Here is a 19,969-nt window from a genome sequence, read left to right on the forward strand (position 1 = left end):
TAGTATCTGAAGAAGTGTGCATGCACACGAAAGCTCATACCAAAACAAAAACTTAGTTGGTCTTTAAGGTGCTGCTTGAAGGATTTTTTAAAAAAAATTGTTTCTATTATACTATACCGTGTTTCTCATATTATAAGACATGTCTTATATTTATTTATTCCTCAAAAAAAACACTATGGCTTATTTTCAAGGGATGTCTTATTTTTTTCCTCCTCCTCCTGCCGCGTCCGGCATTGCTGCTGCGCCTATCACTATGTCTTATTTTCGGGGTATGGCTTATATTCCTTGAATGCTTAAAAATCCTGCTATGGCTTATTTTATGGGTATGTCTTAAAATATGAGAAACAGGGTAGTTATTTCTTGCTCTTATTGGCATCCACTTTGAGCGTATCTTGGAAAAGCAGCATATAAATAACTTTTGATTATAATTGGAAGCTCCGCACAAAACCCATGAATGTTGTTTTGGTTGTGTAAAATACAAGCGTGTAATATGAGTTGTTTGCAAGTTTCATTTCATATTATGGCAAGCCTGGGGGAGGTCTCTCCTCAGCTTGTCCTGCATTTCCTGCCTGCCTTTGCTGCTGCTATAGGTTGTGCTAGGGAAGCCCTATTAATAGTACAAGAAGAGGAAAAAGCTCTTTGGAGGCAGGAAAACCAAGTCAGGAAAGAATAGGAGGAAGTGTGGCTGCCATTTCGCCAAACATTTTGGAAGGTATTGAGCCTCCAAACTTGCAAGCTTTGCCATTGTTGCAGAGAATGTGATCTGAGCACAATTCTTTTGTTTGTCCTTCAGAAATATTCAAAAGAGGGCCTTGAATGAGAAGGGTGATGGAATGAAGAAGAAACCCCTTAGCTGTTCAACGTTATAGAGAGCAGAAAGGAGGAGAAACTGGTCAGACCCGAAAGACCTCCACATCAATTACACACACACAGAGGTAAGTGTCCGCACCTGCATTTCAGAGTTTTGTTTGTTTGTTTGTTGGCTTAACAGAGAGATGCAAGTAACTCTAAGGTCTGGATAACTAATTACTAAATAAGGTCATAGTATACCATTTTTTAAAGGGGAAGAGAGATTGTAGAAGGGTATTTGCTCTTGGTTACAGTCAAGCCTAAACATCATTAAAAAAGTAAGTGTGTTGTAAGACCATTGTTGTGTACCTCACAATAACTACAGAAATATTATCAACACAGATCAATTAAGTTTAGAGTGAGAGGGCCCATTTAATTGTTTATAACCATAAATCAATCGATAACATTGGTCAGTCAGAAATACAGCTGCTCCTGTGAAAGAATCACACATCTGCAATGAGGAAATCATCTACTGTCCTCTCTGAAGGGCACTGATGCCTCTAAATTAACAACAGATATACTCCAGCTCTCTTTTTATTTGTGGTGCATGACCCTGGTTAGTCAATGATTTGTCCCTATTTTACTTCTTGGTGATTATTTTTGGGGGTCATCAGTCTACCCCTCACCACAATTGCTCTAGATTTCTTTCTTTTACATTTCCCTCCTGAGATCTCTAGTTAAATCTAGGAGTGCTTCATTTTCCACCATGAATAAAATCCCCAAGATTATGCAGCCCTACTCAGGAGCAAATCCTTTCTGACATTTGTGTGCTACAGACTGTGCAGGGATAGGGAACCTTTTTTTCAGCCTGAAGGCTGGATTCCTGTCTGGGCAATTTTCTGAGGGCCACTTTATGGTGGTTGGTGAGCTAAGAGGCAAATGTGAGTGGAACAAATGTCAATTTTACCTGTGTACATTGGTTTAGTTTCTACTCACACTCACTTCCTCATCTCTATCCTCCATCCAGGCAAGCAAAAAGAGGCATTATCAGGGTTCAAAGACAAAATATTTGGGGTATGGAGCAGAGCCAGTGAGGGATGCAGCCTGAGAAGAGGGTTTGTGGTGAGGAGAGATTTCTGAGGACCTGATAGAGAGGCCTGGAAAGCCACATTCAGCCCCCAGGCCACCCCTCTGCTACACACACAGAACAGGAGTCCACCAATTAGTTCTCAGAGAGCAGGGAAATAACTTCTATTTCCCCAAGCCATACAATTAGGGAAAAAAAGCTGTCTCAAATAAGTTACTACCCCTTTCAATAGTTCTGAAACTAGAGAGGGAAGGGAAGCGTTTTTAAAAGCCAGGAAAAACAAGGAGGAAGTAAACAGGAAGAAATGAGCAACTTCAGGAGGTGTCTGGTGCTGCATAAAATGTGGCGGCCCATCTCTGGCATGCGAAATGGTCCTTACCAGGCAGCCCCTTAGCAAGATAGCTCATCTGTTTTCATTCTTATTCTTCTTGTTAGGCTTCGCATTCTCTGTTTAATCATGATGCACTTTTGGGTGGAGGTTTGCTTTTCCCTCTGAGAAACCATCTCTTGAAGTTGAAGGTAGGAAATTTATTTCATATTACTGAGTACGCATTAAAAAGAGAGGGACACGCACGAACTGGAGCTGTGCTACCCAGCTGTAATGTCACAATTTAAAGGTGTGGTTTCCCCCCACCCCCACCTCAGGTTTTGTACCATCACATGATGGTAACTGTGGCGTCTAGTAGCAAAAATGAGTGTTTATGAATGGGACATGAGGTCATCTGGTAGATTGTAAGAACCGGTGGTAGGGCAGAAGCAGGAGCCAGTGACAGAGCCACTGGTTGTAAGTGATATAATAATAGCTGGGAGCTTTTGGAAAGCTCACTGACGAGGCATGAAAGTGAAATCCTTCCCCTGTTGTTTGTTCTCAGCATCTGGAGTTCAGAAGCCACTTCTGAACATGGATGCCTCATTTATCCAACATGGATTATAACCAGTGCCAGAGCTACCTCAATGCATTGCGAGGCAATGTTTCATATAGCTAAAGGAAGATCAGGCCAATTACAGCCTCACATGCCAGTCTCTCAGGCAGGTTTCTGAAGAAGAAAACATGAAGCTTTTTAATGGAAACCAGCATGCACACATATTGGCCAGGACCGAAAGAACCACATCAGTTCCATATGCTCAAGGCATTTGTTTGGGTTAGTTGTTCTTAAACAGCAGCTCCCTGAGTTGCACGGCAAGGTTTTGAAACTGAGAGGTTCTTCAAAGCCCTTTAAGATATGGTAGCGGTTCTGTCATTCAAAGTGAATGAGGGTTTTTTAAGGGGGGAAAAGAGGAGAAAGGGGAGAAACTCACTGGGGAGGCTTCCACTCTTGGCTGCATCTCAGACAGCTCCTTGGATCCCAGCCTGTGAGTTTCAGCTGACAGCAAAGTAGAACTGTTTGGTTTCTTCATTCCAGATGCGTATCTCGTCTTGTGCCTGACTAGGAGGTAGTCTCATGACTTTAAAGAGGGGATTACATAGGGAGTTGAACAATAAAAAGATTCAGTGCCATCCCCATGCTATGGCAAATATTATGACTGTTTGCCTTTTTTTTTTACTGAATCATGTGACTAATATGGTTTTGCTAAAGTAGCAGATGGTGTCTTTTTTTTACACACACACACACACATTGGTGAGTTTTGGGCTTACCGTTGTACTGCTACACATTAGTTGCCTGTTGCAATATATGCCTGGTGGCAGATAAAGAACGGAAAATAGGGGTGCTGCTCTGACCTGTCCTAGTGGGATATTGGCCTGCTTGAAGTCTGCTGTTGTCAAGGCAACGCTTTGGGAATTGGCCTTCTGTCCTGGCCTCTGTCAGTGGAAAGCTGAGGCCAAGGTATAGGATGGTAATGCTTTCGAGTTGGTCCTGGGAGGTTCTGAGCCTTGAATACAATAAGGCCTCAGGCTGCCTGGCCTCTGGCCCCTTCTGGATGACTTAGGCCTGAGGTTGCATTATGAGCTAATTGTAGATTGGAAGTCTTATAATGAAATGATGAGGATATTGTTTTTAACCTGTCTTGGTTTTAGGTCACTTCGCTTATTTATTACAGTTGAATCCTGTTTTTCCTTTGGAAAACTTGCACAAGTGCTCTCAGGATGGCTATGCACAGATACCGTAGGAAAGCACTTGTTCTAAAATGTTTTCCTGCTAATATAAATACGCCAACATTTATTCAAGCCCTGTAATCTTGGGCATTTTTAGAGTCAATGTACTATTCCTAAATGTCCTACTAATTTATGTGTATAGCACATATAGTGCCCTAAGCCACTAAGGCAAAAAAGCTGTGATTTGAAAGCATGAGTGTTAATTATGGCATTGGTAACAGAGACAGCATACAGCAAATAGCATCTGAGCCTGGAGGGGAGTAGCCACCTTTGATAGACACCTCCATCAATTTGCCTAATCCCCTTTAAAGTCAGCTAAGCTAGTGGTCAATGGGATGCGGGTGGCGCTGTGGGTTAAACCACAGAGCCTAGGGCTTGCCGATCAGAAGGTCGGCGGTTCGAATCCCCGTGATGGGGTGAGCTCCCGTTGCTCGGTCCCAGCTCCTGCCAACCTAGCAGTTCGAAAGCACGTCAAAGTGCAAGTAGATAAATAGGTATCGCTCCAAGCGGGAAGGTAAACGGTGTTTCCGTGTGCTGCTCTGGTTCGCCAGAAGCGGCTTTGTCATGCTGGCCACATAACCCTCAGCCAATAACGCGAGATGAGCGCCGCAACCCCAGAGTCGGTCACGACTGGACCTAATGGTCAGGGGCCCCTTTACCTTTAAGCTAGTGGTCATCGCCATGGCTTGTTCCACGTATTAATTACTCACTGTGTGAAAAAGTCATTTCGTTTGTCCATCCTGAATATTCTGCTAAATCAGTTTCATTTTATCAACCTGAGAGAGAAGGAAATGACCCTGATCTACTTTCTATACCCATGTGTTCTTTTAGAAACCCCTCTCGTGTTGTCTTTTTTTATTGTAGCAGGTCCTTCTGGGGATTTGCTTCTGCCCTTTGGCCATTTTAGATACTCTTTTCTGTACCTTTTGTAGTGCTACAATATCATTTTTCAGACAGCACTAACTACCCCTGTTCTGGTCTCTCAGGATGAAAAAGGTCCTTTTATGCTGTAGCTGGCAACAGTAATACATAGATTTACAAATTCAGAAACAGCAAAAGGGCTTAATGCGAAAGGAAATAAACATGTTTATCTTTAAGAGTGGTGGAAAAGGTTTCTTGGCTGTATCCATACATAAATGTCTCATGACAATAGATTATGAATTGGACTGGGAATGGGAGCAAGGCAGGAATAAAAGGCCCTTTCTTCTAACGGTCTGACATTGTTTATGTGGAATTTTAATCATGCTACACTTGATGAACTGTGGGACCCACCTGACTTAGGAAATGACATGAGCTCTTTTTCCATGTTGGTTGAGCAGACTAGTAATATATTAAACCTCTTTTCCACTTAAACACCAAGGACTTACACTGCATGGTGTGGTTAGAAAATACCTCCAGTTGTGGATCGAAGGGTGCTTGCCTGTCACAAGACTGCAGGGTCTGTGGTGGTGTGTGTATGCATGTGTTTACATGTTCCTTTGTAATGCTGGGCTGTCCTGTGCAATGTGGCTGTGTGTGACATGGGTGCTTGTGGAAAGGCCTTAGTGGGGCAGTGATTCCATGCAGAAGCATCTGTGAACACTCCATATCACCTAGTCCTCATCACCATAAAAGTCTAGGGACAGGAGGACAAGCCACATGGGAGGGCCTCTTTTAACGCTCTCTTTTTTTAAAAAAAAAATGCCTCTCTTTCCAAGTTTGTCTTTCACAACAAGGCTTAATACTTGGATATATTCAACACTGCATTCCAAAACCAGTGTTAAAAATGTTTGTTGTAGTTAATGTGTATATAGCACAATAACCAGAGAAAGAAAGGCTCCTGAGGAATAATTGCATGTAGCCTGAAGCCCACCTAAAGGACACTCCAGATTATTCGTATTGGGAGTCGATTCACATGAAATAAATTGCTATGCAGAGCCTCTGCTGTATTTTTTAAAAAAGAAAAAGAAAAAAAACCTTGGATTATATCCAACTGTTGCATTTTGTAACAGTATGCAAATATATTCAAAGGCCCTTTTTGCATCAGGTGATGGTGGTGATGGCAGTAATTATTAATAATAATGGAATATAGTGGTCTTAGGCAGCTTTCTCGTGGCAAACCCATTGTGAACATCAAGCCTAACTTAAGTGCTGGATCTAGGCCTTGCAGTTTGGCCCACCAGCCTGATCCTTTTCTGCACCCCTAGTCAGGGCCGGATTTAGGTTTGATGAGGCCCTAAGCTTACTGAAGGTAATGGGGCCCTTTATATGTCCAGCTCTCCTTTGTCAACAACAAATTGTTGCTGTTTTTTGTGTTGAATATATGCTATATTGGGACCCAGGTGGCGCTGTGGTTAAACCACTGAGCCTAGGGCTTGCTGATCAGAAGGTTGGCGGTTCGAAACCCTGTGACGGGGTGAGCTCCCGTTGCTTGGTCCCAGCTCCTGCCAACCTAGCAGTTCGAAAGCACGTCAAAATGCAAGTAGATAAATAGGAACCGCTACAGCGGGAAGGTAAACGGCGTTTCTGTGTGCTGCTCTGGTTTGCCAGAAGCGGCTTTGTCATGCTGGCCACATGACCTGGAAGCTGTACGTCGGCTCCCTCGGCCAATAATGCGAGATGAGCGCGCAACCCCAGAGTCGGTCACGACTGGACCTGATGGTCAGGGGTCCCTTTACCTTTACCTATATGCTATATGGTAATTTATGAACCTAAATGGTGTTGCCATATGTAGGTTTTATTTTATTTGTTTTTATTTGTTTTTTTATCCTATTTTGGAAATGTAAATCCAGTTGTTGTTTTCCTGTAGAAAAATTTTTTGGGGGGGCAAGAGAGTGGGGCCCTAAGCTATAGCTTGTTTAGCTTATACATAAATCTGGCTCTGCTCCTAGTCTACCAGGATGACCTGACCGGTTACACATATTGGTGACTGCAGCAGACTGTGAGCATGGACTTCCAAGAATGAAAGCTCTCTGAAAGAACACAATCCTGCTGGAGATTTCAAGCCGGCTTTCAGCATTCACTTAAATCTGGGTGTGTGGAAGAGCAATAGAGCAAAGGAAACCTCTGGGTTTTAGCTTATACTTCTTGATGAGCAAACAACTGAGATTTATTTTTAGGTCTCATGCTGTCCTTTAGCATTGCCTCTTCACACTGTTGTAATGTGCTCTGGAACCTCATGGTGAAGGACAGATAAGAAAATGTAGTAATAAATAATAATAATAATAATAATAATAATAATAATAATAATAATAATTCCCCAAAGAGGTAAATGGGGAAAAGGCATGTGAAGCCCTTGGCCATCCCCTAGCCTAGAGCAAAAGCCTTTGTTTTGTTGAATTCAGACTTTATCACCAGACCCTGCATATGATGGTAGCAGACATTTCATGCTGCCTGAGTTTAGTGCCCCAGGGCTGCCATATCTGCAGAAAGTTTTACTTTCCATCATGTCCTCCAGATGCCTTTAAGCTCAGCCACTTAATGTGAGAACTGCTGATTTATTTATAGCTGGCATCTTAATCACACTTGGATATTTTTAAAACGTCCTGCCTGGTGATACTGGAGCTGCTTTCATTAACTCTTATTTCCATCAAAGCCCTATTGCGTGGTGTATGGACCAGTGAGGTAGATCAGCCAATCTGGCAGCAGCTTTTCCTTTGAGCTAATATAATTTAAAACAAAAAAGTAAACAAACAAAAACACTGTTGGGTGGGAGTAGAGCACAAGGACCAAGTTTTCAAAAAAAAAAAAGTCACGCTCCTTAAGGACACTTTCTGGGTTAAGCACAATGTGCACTTTGGTTGCAGGACTCATGGTGGATGAGTTCATAGTAACCCAAATATACATTAACATCCTTAAAAAGCCCTTTTTGATGGTTGATGGCTGTTATGAATTCATATGAATAACTGGGGAAGGGCCCTCCAGAGGAGAGGACGTAATTGCTTTTCTGCATTGGGTTTGGATCTTAAAGTAAGTCCTCTGTGCCCAATCACAATTGTTAATATTTACTAAATTTGTATGCCACTTTTCATCCATACATCTCAGGGCAGTTCACAGCACATTGTTCAGGGCAGAGCCAGCTCCAGGTCTGAAGGGGCCTTGGGCAATAGGTCCTTTCATGGAGGGGACTGGGCTGCGGTGGGCTCATTTGACTGTGGTTGCACTGCTCCAAGCAGTGGTGGGAAGCTGGGTCTAGCCGCCCTGTTAACTTCTCACGACACCCCAGAGCAATGCTTGCTCAGGGGGCATTGTGGGGAAATTAAAAGGGTGGCCAGATCTAGCTGCCTGGTGCTGCTGATAGAGCCACCTCTCATACCCCACCCCAAGGGGCAGGCATCAGCTGGATCTGCCAGGTTTTGGGGCCCTGGTAGTTACCCAAGGGTGCCAGGTGAAAATGCCAGCTCTGGTTTAAGAAGCCCCCTTATCTTTCAAAGAAGACAGAGGAGAAAATGGAAAGCTTTTATTCCATGAATTTCTTAGGATCCAAGCCAGCATCTTTATAGTATTCTTTAATATAGCCCACATATATAGGACTATGTGGGAAAATGTTAAGGGGAGCAGTTTTTCTCAAGAAACCTCCTGAGACTCTCTAGTGCCAACCACTTCAACTAAAAGTGCTAAAAGACTTAGATGGCTTTAAGCACTTTAAAGGGGTGCTAGTTTTCAGATATCTCTGGATGGGAGGAGAGGTGCAATTTCAGGAAAGGAAAGGTTTGTCAAGGTCTAAGGCCCACTCAGTCAAGGTTAAGCTGCAAGAAACCGGAGTATTTTAATATCATTTCTTGTATCATAAAAGCAGTAGCTCTGCTAGCCCAAAACATTTGATCTCCTCCTATTAACCCTCAAGGCTAAGAAATTAATGTGCTTGACACGCACAGTTTATATATAATCCCATGTATCTAGTGTGTGTCTCTTTAAGAGACATGCCTGATCAGTAATAGAAACTCCTGTCCCTGGGTGTGGTTCCCTCCATAGCTTATAGCTGGGCCCTAAGGCTAACCTATGTAGTAAGTCCCAGCTGCTCTGCCAAGTTGTTGATTTGTTGTTCACAAATAAAAACAGCTATTGAGGTTTTCCTGACCTGCTGCTTCCTGGCTCTAGGGCAGACCCAGAGCAAGGTTTCCGAACACAGTGAGTACCCTTCCCAAACCTGCAAATGTATAGGTACCTACAATGTATAGGTAGCACTCATTGCTAGTCAAGTTAGCTAGAGGAATAGGTATTCCAATAATTGCATGGATGAAGCAATTGTATAAAGAAGTCTCATTGCAAAGTTCCCTTTTAAGAACATAGTTTAATTATGTAAGCTTGAGTAGCCTTAGTCTTGTAAGGAATGTATATCTATAATTCTTACCAGGTGGTGTCTAGCCTAAACAGATACCTTCAAGAAATAGGCAGAAAAAAATAGGGTCAGCAGAACATAATATAGTGCTAGAGCCAGAGATGACAGCATCACAAATTAGTAGAAAAATTCTTTCAGTAGCACCTTAAAGACCAACTAAGTTTTTATTTTGGTATGAGCTTTCGTGTGCATGCACACTTCATCAGATACACCTTGTGTGCATGCACACGAAAGCTCATACCAAAATAAAAACTTAGTTGGTCTTTAAGGTGCTACTGAAGGATTTTTTTTATTTTGTTTCGACTCAGACCAACACGGCTACCTACCTGTAACAAATTAGTAGGTTTTTCTTTGTCTCATTCTCGTGAAAGGTTTCTACTCTTTGGGGTTCACCAAGACAGTTCCTTTCCAGAACCTGAGAGCATAACTAAGGGCAGATCCACACCGTATTTTTAAAGTACATTCAACACACATTAAGTGTAAAGTGTGGATGTGCCTTGAGGCCATTGTGGAAATGTCCCGAGGAATGGTAATAGCTTTCCTCCACCCATTCTGGGGCAGACTTGAGATTTCTTTCCATCTTAGAACTGTAGTGTTGGAAGGGACCCCAAGGGTCATGTAGTCCAACCCCCTGCAATGCAGATGAGTTGGGGTGAGTGAACCTCAAACCCCGCCCTTCCACAATGATGCAGAGGCTTCTAGGGGCACACTCGTAAACTTCTACCAACATCCCTTGAATTATGGTTCCCCGAGCACCTTTCTATTCTACCTGTATGGTCATGCTAGCTCTGCTCAGAAAACCTTCCCTCCAGCCTTTTACCAACATCAGGTTAGGTTGTGCTGCCCTAAATGCTGTGTAAATCGACTTTTATCAAGTCAAGTTCTAGGTGCAAGCCTTTGAGATGGGGCAAGAGGGCAAATAAACTGCACAGCGGTACCTATGGCTGCTGGAGCTTCCTGTTCTGGAATTGGGCCATTACCTTTGGTTTCTCTTGGCAGTCAAACAATGGCATTTGATTCTATGTGTTATGCAGATGTATGTAGATAACTATGTGCTGTATGAATATATCAGCTCATAGGCCAAGTCTGGTAATTGGTCTGTGATCATTATTTTTGCAGGTGGAGCAAATCTAAGCACACGTCCCTTGAATGCACCATTTGTGTACTTATTGCCAAGTTATTGAATTTGGATAAATGGATGGACTGAAGCAATTGGCGTCAAAACAAGCTAAGCTCCCTGAGCAGTTCTTGGTATTTGCTTAGGCAATTAAAAGGGGAAATGCGCCCCCCCCCTTCAATCGCCCTTCTGCTGGCAAGAATGATCATAGCAGATTCCAGGACTCTTCAACCTTGACCCATGCTTAGAAAGATTGTTCCTGGTGTTACTGTGTGGATTTGTAATCATCAGTGTGTATGAGAGCTTTTATAATATGTTGCAATTCTGTGAAAGAAGAGTCAAGGAGTCGGGCGTAAGTGATAACACGGCAGACGGTGCTACAGATTGGAGCCATGCAGATGGGATTCTCCTCTATAGTCGGGTGCAATAGATGGAATGCGTTGGCTTTGGATGTGGGAATTCAAATTCCTGTTTTAGCCATGAAGCTCAAGTCACTGTTGTCAGGGTTAAGATGAGATAAATCCATGCTATTGTCCTGAGCTTTTAAGAAGATAGATATGATACAAAAGTGATTTTAAAAGTCTTCAGTTACTTTTCCCACGCCTTCTGTCTCTTTTGGGTACAATTAAACTAACTGTCAATGTTGTGTGTCACACACAATAATTGTTTATAGCTTATTTGGCTATACTGCCTTTCTTAAATACCCAAGAATACACTGGGCAGTTTGTTTATTTTTATTCATTTACAAAAATAATAATTGCATAATGCAGTTTCATTTTTTTAAAAAAATCAAAGCAACAATTTACAACAATTATAATACAATTAAGAACAACACAAAAATGAAAACAGATAAGCACTTAGCTATTATGGACGTTTTTTCTTAATTGTCTGCATGATTGCCTTCATGTTTTGGTATAAACTGAAACACAAACAGAGCAGTTGTAGTTCACCTTGTTCTGTTTAGAACATCTTAACTCTGTCCAAGATGGTGCTTCTTATCTTTCCTCCCAAACCTTCCTCCTCAAGTTTTTATGGGACGGGTTATTAAGCAGGCAAAATAGCCAGAAAGGAAAGTCTCTTACCACCCCATTCCTTCGCTCAGACTGACACCCCTGAGGCTGCTTTTGATTGTCATCATTGTGGGAATGTTGTGCACAATTGTATGTTGCATCTAATTTGGGTCTCTGCTGAATGAATGAGCATACCGGGTCTGATCCAGGAGCATTCCCGCATTAGTCCTTTCCCCCAGTTGTGACTCCATTCATTCACTCATTTATTCCTAAAGTGACCTTTATCTAAATGAGTTATACAGTATTCCTAGTTTCCTACACTTACACCCAGTGTAGGATCAAAGTGGTTTTTTTATTGCTATTCTTAGTGACTTGTTGATCTTGCAGCAAAAGTGCAGTGCAAGCTTTGAGGTCTGAACTATCTCATTTAGTTTGGAGGAATTGGTTACACATTCGATGGTGACCTCTCTGTTACCTGCCTCCGTTACTACACCTACCTGTTCTAAAACCGTATTGTGGAGTTCCTCAATTGGAAACTTTGCTGATTCTTGCTGCATTTCTCAAACAAAATGTGGTGCCCTTTAAGCCCACATTTCACTGATAGCATAGGAAGTATTTCTTGGTAGATTCAAAAAACCCCAATGGCCCACAGCTGTGTGGGGATGGGTTCATTATGTGTATCTTTCTTATGGAACAGGCACACTCTTTCCTTGCAGACAGCTGATCACATCAGAAAAACCATGTGATAGGCTGTACCAGTATTGCCTACAACGTATTACAAATTGCATTAATGCCATGGGATGAACCCATGGAAAAGCTCCCACCATGCTAGGGTAACACTTAAAAGGAGATTTGAGGTGGAATCATCCAGGAAGTTGTCCACTTCATCTGATTTTGCTTTGAAATGGAAGCTGAATGGGTTAATGGTGTAAAGACTTGTCAATTTCGCCTACATGGTCTCGGTGTTACAGTACAAGAATAGGTGCTTTATTTAATACATAACTAATTTGCTTCAGCACCAACTCCTCACTATATCTTTGGTCCTCCACATGTCACTGTTCCATAGCAAGATGAGGGCTTCAGCAGGAAGGCTAGTTCTGTGCACTGGAAAATCAGAGCATTCAGAAATATATTGAAGAACTCAGCCACACTAGTAAAAAAAAAAAGCATTTAAAATGCATTATAACACTGTGACACTAGATGGTGCTGTAGAGTTTGATCCTTCAGCAACACGATTTCCTATTATGAGCTTTACAACGTGTTTTCCCAAAACTTTTTTTGATGTGTCTAGATCCAGCCAAAGTCCATAAATCTCTGGAAATAATGGTCTGATAATGGGGTTGGTCATCCACTGATTCATGGACCAGTTTTCTTGTAATCGCCTTACCCCATATGTGCCAAATCAACTGCCTCAATTTGCAGAACTGGCCACATACTTCTTGTTCCACAGTTTAAGAAATTGATGTTTAGTGTGGCAGCACCCACACTTTGAAACTCCCTGGCTAGTGCATTCGCTTTATTTTTTCAGTGTCTGCTTTAAACATTTTTGTTTAGTCAGTCCTATCTAGATGTTGTTTTGTTTTAATCTTTTACTGCTAGTTTTAATTAATTTTAAATGTTTTAGTTGTTTTTTAACTGTCTTTAAAATAATTTTACTATCTCTTACCACTCCTATCAGCCAATCACCCATTCCCACCACCCTTCTGAGCAATACCCCTCCCCACCCTCTGACTATACATAAGGGTCTGGTGACTTCTGTTTCAGTGTATCTGAAGAAGTGTGCATGCACACGAAAGCTCATACCTATGACAAACTTAGTTGGTCTCTAAGGTGCTGCTGGAAGGATTTTTTTATTTTGTTTTGACTGCATCAGACCAACACGGCTACCTACCGGTAACTTTTACTATCTCTTGTAAACAGCTAAGAAGTTTTATCAAGTGGTATATAATTGTTCAATTAATCAACTGAAACGTCTTCACCTGAATTGACTGAATAATTCAAACAAACTGACACATTATGAAAGGTAGAAAGTACAAAATGATTTAGAATGTAATGAATTAAAAGCTCATCTCTTAATTGTGAGAAGGGAGCATCCATGTTTAGGGTTCAGCTATATTTTTCAATATGCATGTCCCAAGAAAGACAGTGTTTTGGTGACCAGCTAAGCTTATCATGCCAAAATGTCAATTGTCACCTTTTGCTGTTTGACCTAACCACGCTCCAGACACAGCTGTGCAGAAAAGCCCCCAGAGCCTAGTTGATGAGGCATCAGGCATGGAGAACCTGTGGCCCTTGGGCTGTCTGTGACCATTAGCCACAGCCCATGGTCAGGGATGATGTAGCTTTAGTTCACCAACATCTGAAAGTCCACAGGTTGGAGTTAGAAGCAAGGTTGCTGAACAAAGCTGAAGCTTGCCTTACACAGCTCAGGGAAACTTCTCAACCAGAATCAGCTAAAACCTAGGCAGAGTCCTTTTGCCTGCTCTTAGAATAGTCATTTATGCATTGCCCAAAAAGAGGAAATATGAAATATACTCGGAGTCGAGAGTGAATTTCATGCTCTTTATTCAGCTCATATTCATCAAGGAGAAGAAGAGAAGACGAATCGCTCTTTTCCCAAAACCATCTGCTTATATACATTATTTACACAATGGGCCTTGCGTGATTGGCTACTTCAGGGCTACACCTGTGGGCCAATTATATTGTGGATTGACTTCTGCCTGCAGCCTGATTGGCTGCTCCTACAGGCCAATCAGGTAGCAGATTCACTTCTGCCAGCCGCCTGATTGGCTGCTCCAGCAGGCCAATCAGGTTGCGGATTCACTTCCACCTGGAGTTGGATTGGGTAGCTCCTGCTGATTCTGAATCCTATTGTTCTAGGATTCAGCTCAGTACATAACACCCCTCCCCTCTAAGTTCCAGTCCTGCCCGGGAAGTTGCATTCGTAGTCCCCAAGGTCTGCTGGCCGCCTCCGTGTGCGTTGTGGCCTGGGGTGTTCCTTGGTCAGGGGTTCTGGTTCTGGCTCGTGTTCCGAGGCTGCTGGCTGTGCCGGGGCTGTCTGGTCTGGCGCCACTGAACCACTAGGTTGTGACTCTGGTTCCGGTGTCCTTCCAGCCTCGGGGCGCCCCTCTGTGCCTACTGCTTCTGCTTCCCCTGCCCACCCCTCTCGCTCTACAGGCCTCACTGCCCTGCTGTCCCCTTGGGACCCCTCTGTCCCGCTCTCCTCCTGGGTTCCTCCTGGGAATCGTCGCCGTAGCTGGTCGCAGTGGCGGCGCCAACATTGTCCCCCTTCCGTTAGTACCTCGTACGACACGGGACCGGTCACCTTGGTGACTGTGGCGGGTACCCATGCTGGGCCTGCCCCAAAATTCTTTGCATACACTGGGTCCTGGGCCACAAATGTCCGGGGGTTCCTGCCTTTCCCCACCACTACCTCATCCTGAGCTCTGTCGGGGTGAAGTCGGTCCAGTCTAGTTGCAAGGCGCCGGCCCATGAGTAGTTCAGCTGGGCTCCGGCCCGTCGTTGTGCTTGGGGTGCTGTGCTGTGCTAGAAGAAATGCGGCAAGGCGGTATTCCCAGTCCCCTTGTGTTATGCGGCGGAGGCTGTCCTTGGTGGTCCGCACCATGCGCTCCGCTTGGCCATTGGTGGCAGGGTGGAATGGTGCTGAGCAGATGTGGCGGATGGCGTTCTGCGCTGTGAAGGTCTGGAACTCCTCTGACGTGAATGCGGTTCCATTGTCCGAGACGAGGGTGTCAGGGAGCCCGTGGGTTGCAAACAGCTTACGTAGTACCCGGATGGCTGCCGCCGTAGAAGTGGACGGTACCAGTGCGACCTCCAGCCATTTGGTGTAGGAATCCACCACTATGAAGAATGTTTTTCCCTGGAAGGGGCCAGCGAAGTCCACGTGCAAGCGTGACCATGGATGTCGGGCGGACTCCCAGGGCTGGACTGGGGCCCTTGGGGGATCCGGGCGGGATTCTTGGCAGGTCTGGCAGTGTTGGACCCAGGCCTCTATCTCTCTGTCAATCCCCGGCCACCACACATAACTCCTGGCAAGGGCCTTCATCCTCACTACCCCTGGGTGTGTCTCGTGTAGGGCTGTGAGGACCCTTTTGCGGAGGGGCTGGGGAACAACGACCCTGCTTCCCCATAACAGGCACCCCTTGTGGGCCGACAGTTCATGTTTGCGGTTTGTGTAGCCAGCGAATTCTGGCCCGGGGCTGCTGCTGGGCCATCCTCGCCACACCCAGTCCAGGACCCGGGAGATGACCCTATCTTTTGTGGAATGGTGCGCAACTTCTTGTGCCTGAATGGGTCGGTCGGGAAGCAGCTCCAGGGTCATAACCTCTTGCGCAGGCGCTGGGTCGGGGCCTGTTTCTGGTAGTGGTAGCCTGCTGAGTGCGTCTGCGTGGCCCATCGCCTTCCCAGGGCGGTGGATTAGTGCATACTGGTAGCCGGCAAGGAAAATTGACCACCTGAGGACACGTGGAGACAACACTTGGGGGGTCTGCTTCTCGGGGGCAAACAGGCCAAGCAACGGCTTGTGGTCAGTCACTATGGTAAAGGGCCGCCCGTACAAGAAATCATGGAATTTTTTTACGCCCTTCACGATTGCCAGACCCTCCTTGTCAATCTGTGAGTAGTTTCGTTCGGCTGCAGCAAGCGTCTGGGAGAAGTATGCCACCGGCACCTCTCTTCCATCCGGGAGTTGGTGTCCCAGGACAGCGCCGATGCCATAGGGAGAGGCGTCGCATGCCAGCACCACTGGCAGCCTCTCGTCGAAGTGTGCCAAGACCGAGTTCGAGACGAGCAAGTCCTTGACTGCCTGGAATGCGGCCCTTTGTCGCTGGCCCCACACCCAAGGGGCCCTTTTATCTAGGAGTCTGTGTAGGGGCTCCGCTACCGCTGCCTTATGGGGAAGGAAGGCATGGTAAAAGTTCAATAGTCCCAAGAATGACTGAAGTTCGGGCTTGCTCTTGGGCGCTGGGGCCTCACAAATGGCCCGTACCTTGTCACCGGTTGGATGGACCCCTTCTGCGTCCACCTTAAATCCCAGAAAGTCCACCTGCGGCACTCCCAGTAAACACTTTTCCCGCTTCACCTTGAGGCCCGCCGTCTGGAAACGGTGCAGGACGGAGCGGAGGCGGTCCTCAAATTCCTCTGGTGTGGGCCCGGCGATCAGTACATCATCGAAGAAGGGGGTGACGCCAGGAATCCCTTTAAGGAGAGAGTCCATTAGATTCTGGAATATGCCTGGTGCCACGCTAACGCCAAATTGCAGCCGCTTTACTCTGAATGCCCCTCTGTGCGTCACAATCGTCTGAGCCTCTGCTGTGGCTTCGTCCACAGGCAACTGTTGATACGCTTGGGCCAAGTCCAGTTTGCCAAAGATTTTTGACCCAGCCAGGGTGGCGAGGACATGGCTGACCACTGGCACTGGGTATGCATGGGCCGTGAGAGCCTTGTTTATGGTGCATTTGTAGTCTGCACAGATGCGGACCGAACCGTTAGGCTTGACGGGTGTGACAATTGGAGTTTCCCAGGGGGCGTTGGGCACCGGCTCCAGCACTCCTTGCTCCACGAGCCGGTCCAATTCCTCGTCTATGCGGGGTTTCAGGGCGAACGGGACCCGGCGGGCCTTGTGCCTGATGGGTCGTACAGCGGGGTCTAGCTGTAGGGCAATGGGGGGTCCTGTATATCGTCCCAATGCCCCATCGAAAACCCCTGGAAACTCTTTGCATATGGCGTCCACGTCCACTTGTAAGCTAGTGCGGTTCACCCCGGTAACGGCTAGCCCCAGAGGTCCAAACCATGCCAGTCCCAGTAAGCTAACGTAGGGGCCCTTAACTACCAGCAAGTCCAATTGTTGCTTTCGCCCTCGATATTGCACCCTGAAGGTCCCCACCCCCATTGTAGGGACCTTACGTTTCTGGAAGTCCCGGAGGGTGAATGGGGCCGGCCTTAGTTTGGGACCCCCATTAGGGCACAGTTCCCTTAATGTTCGGGCCGAGATTATGGATAGAGTTGAACCCGTGTCCAGCTCCATGCGGCATGGGGCTCCCTCTATCTGTACCTCTATATAAATTTTCTCTGTGCTGGGATGGGGCAACTGGAATACCTGGTAGTCCGTGATCTCCGTCGAGTTGCCTTGGTGCATGGTGCCGTGTGACCTGGGGCTCCTGGATCGGTCATCTGATGCTTGTCGACGGGTGAGTCGAGCCCGACACACCCGGGCGATGTGTCCCAATTTTCTGCACTGCCTGCACTCTGCGTTGCGGAAACGACAGGTCCTCCTCTCGTGGTTCTCCCCGCAGCTTGCACAGTTCCCTCCTTCTCGTCGAGGCTGCTGTGGTGTGTGTGCTGCTTGAGTGCGCCGCTGTACTCGGTGTACTTCCTCCCTGTCAGATTCGGATTCGTCGGTGAGGTCTTCGTGGTAGACCCTCGGTTGGGATGGCGGGGCCGGTCGTGCCTCTTGCGTTGACCTCTCGGCGGCTTCGGTTGCCAGGGCTTCCTCCAGAGCAATCTGGAACGTGAGGTCTTTTTTGGCGTAGAGGCGTCGTTGCAACATCTCGTCCCTCAGGCCACCGACGAGGCGGTCACGAAGCATGTTCTCCAACTCTGAGAAGTTGCATAACCGGGCGGCTTGGCGGAGGGAGGTCACAAACCCAGTTATGGTTTCCCCTGGGGCTTGCCGCTTTGCGTAGAAGGCATTTCGGCAAGCTACCACCGAGGGCTGTGGTGAAAAGTGCTCCTTCAGCCGTTCCATTATTGTTTTGTAAGAGACGGTAGCGACATCTCTAGGTGCAAGGAGAGCCCGGGCGATTTCAAACGTCTCCTCTCCACAGACGCTGAAGAATGTCGCCCTCTTCATGGCATCGTTGGTGACTTCTTTCGCTTGCAGGAGGAAGTTGAAACGGGCGGCGTACCCTTCCCAGTCTCCTGATGCTGGTTTGAATGGCAAGAAGCTGCTGTCGGTTGCCATTCTGGGTTCCTTGGGTCCTGGAGCTGAAGCCTGGATGCACGGTGCGATGCAGCGGTGCAGCAGGTGGCGGTGCTGCGGTGCAGTGCGTGGTGGCGGTCAGCTCAGCAGGATCCCACCCTCGTCGCCAGTGAAATATACTCGGAGTCGAGAGTGAATTTCATGCTCTTTATTCAGCTCATATTCATCAAGGAGAAGAAGAGAAGACGAATCGCTCTTTTCCCAAAACCATCTGCTTATATACATTATTTACACAATGGGCCTTGCGTGATTGGCTACTTCAGGGCTACACCTGTGGGCCAATTATATTGTGGATTGACTTCTGCCTGCAGCCTGATTGGCTGCTCCTACAGGCCAATCAGGTAGCAGATTCACTTCTGCCAGCCGCCTGATTGGCTGCTCCAGCAGGCCAATCAGGTTGCGGATTCACTTCCACCTGGAGTTGGATTGGGTAGCTCCCGCTGATTCTGAATCCTATTGTTCTAGGATTCAGCTCAGTACATAACAAAATACATCCTGAAAAAGAGGACGAAGGAGGACACAGATTTGCATACCAGTTGCAAATGCTGCTTTCTACAACAGGGGGGAAGATGGTGATCAGGTGACCTGTGTGTCTTGCTCTGTCAGCTAACCAGGTGTTGACTGTTGCTGAACAGTTTTGAGGTCCCTGCTCTGCCCTCATAGGATTCTGTATCGTTAAATCCAGAGCATTTGCATCCGGCAGGCCTTCAAGGAGAAAATGGCTTCAAATACAGAACTGTACAGACTGCATAAAGGCCCTTTGCTTACTTTAGCACAGAGGTTGGGAACCTGAGGCCTTTGGGGGCTCAATGCAAGCTTTTCCGCACATCTCTTGGGACTCTGCCCAGGCCATGCCCATAGATTAGGTCATACCTCTCTCTGTGCCTTCCTGGTGTGCTTTTGCATAGCTGGAATGTATCCTTGAACTGTGATGATACCCAGATGGAGTGATGTGTGTCTGGTCATCCCCATCATTGGTATGCAGCTGCCCCAGAAGGTGACCTACAATGGAATGTGGCTCTCAGGCTGCAAAAAGTTCCCCACCCCACTCCAACTGTCATGGAGGCTTCCTAAGCTTGATAAGACAAGCTTAGGCATTACGCCACTCCCTTCCTATTTGGGTGTGGATGTTAATAATAATAATAATAATAATAATAATAATAATAATAATAATATATTATTATTATTATTATTAATTAATTAATTAATTTGTACCCCGCCCATTCAGCTGGGTTTCCCCAGCCACTCTGGGCGGCTTCCAACAAAGATTAAAATACATTAAAATGTCACGCATAAAAAACTTCCCTAAACAGGGCTGCCTTCAGATGTTTTCTAACTGTCAGGTTTATCTCTTTGACATCTGATGGGAGGGCATTCCACAGGGCGGACGCCACTGCTGAGAAGGCCCTCTGCCTGGTTCCCTGTAGCTTTGCTTCTCGCAGTGAGGGAACCACCAGAAGGCCCTCGGTGCTGGACCTCAGTGTCCGGGCAGAATGATGGGGGTGGAGACGCTCCTGCAGGTATACTGGACCAAGGCTGTTTAGGGCTTTA

At 46.1% G+C, this 19,969-nt stretch overlaps 1 protein-coding gene across 5 annotated transcripts in view; it reads left to right on the forward strand.

Moving 5' to 3' along the window:
* Positions 1-609: 609 nt before the first annotated feature.
* Positions 610-19,969, forward strand: part of RASGRP3 (RAS guanyl releasing protein 3) — a 54,745-nt gene continuing 35,385 nt past the window's right edge. For 2 of the 5 annotated variants that reach the window (XM_060272906.2, XM_088666550.1), the window contains exons 1-2: positions 642-935; positions 2,312-2,395. The gene's annotated coding sequence lies outside the window, so the exon portion shown is untranslated. Of the gene's footprint in view, positions 936-2,311; positions 2,396-8,942; positions 9,081-19,969 lie in introns of those variants that run through there. The other 3 variants (XM_035108236.3, XM_088666549.1, XM_035108238.3) reach the window with 3 other exon arrangements.

Source organism: Zootoca vivipara, chromosome 3, assembly GCF_965207765.1.
Source record: "Zootoca vivipara chromosome 3, rZooViv2.hap1.1, whole genome shotgun sequence".
In the NCBI taxonomy this organism is placed as follows: Eukaryota; Metazoa; Chordata; class Lepidosauria; order Squamata; family Lacertidae; genus Zootoca; species Zootoca vivipara.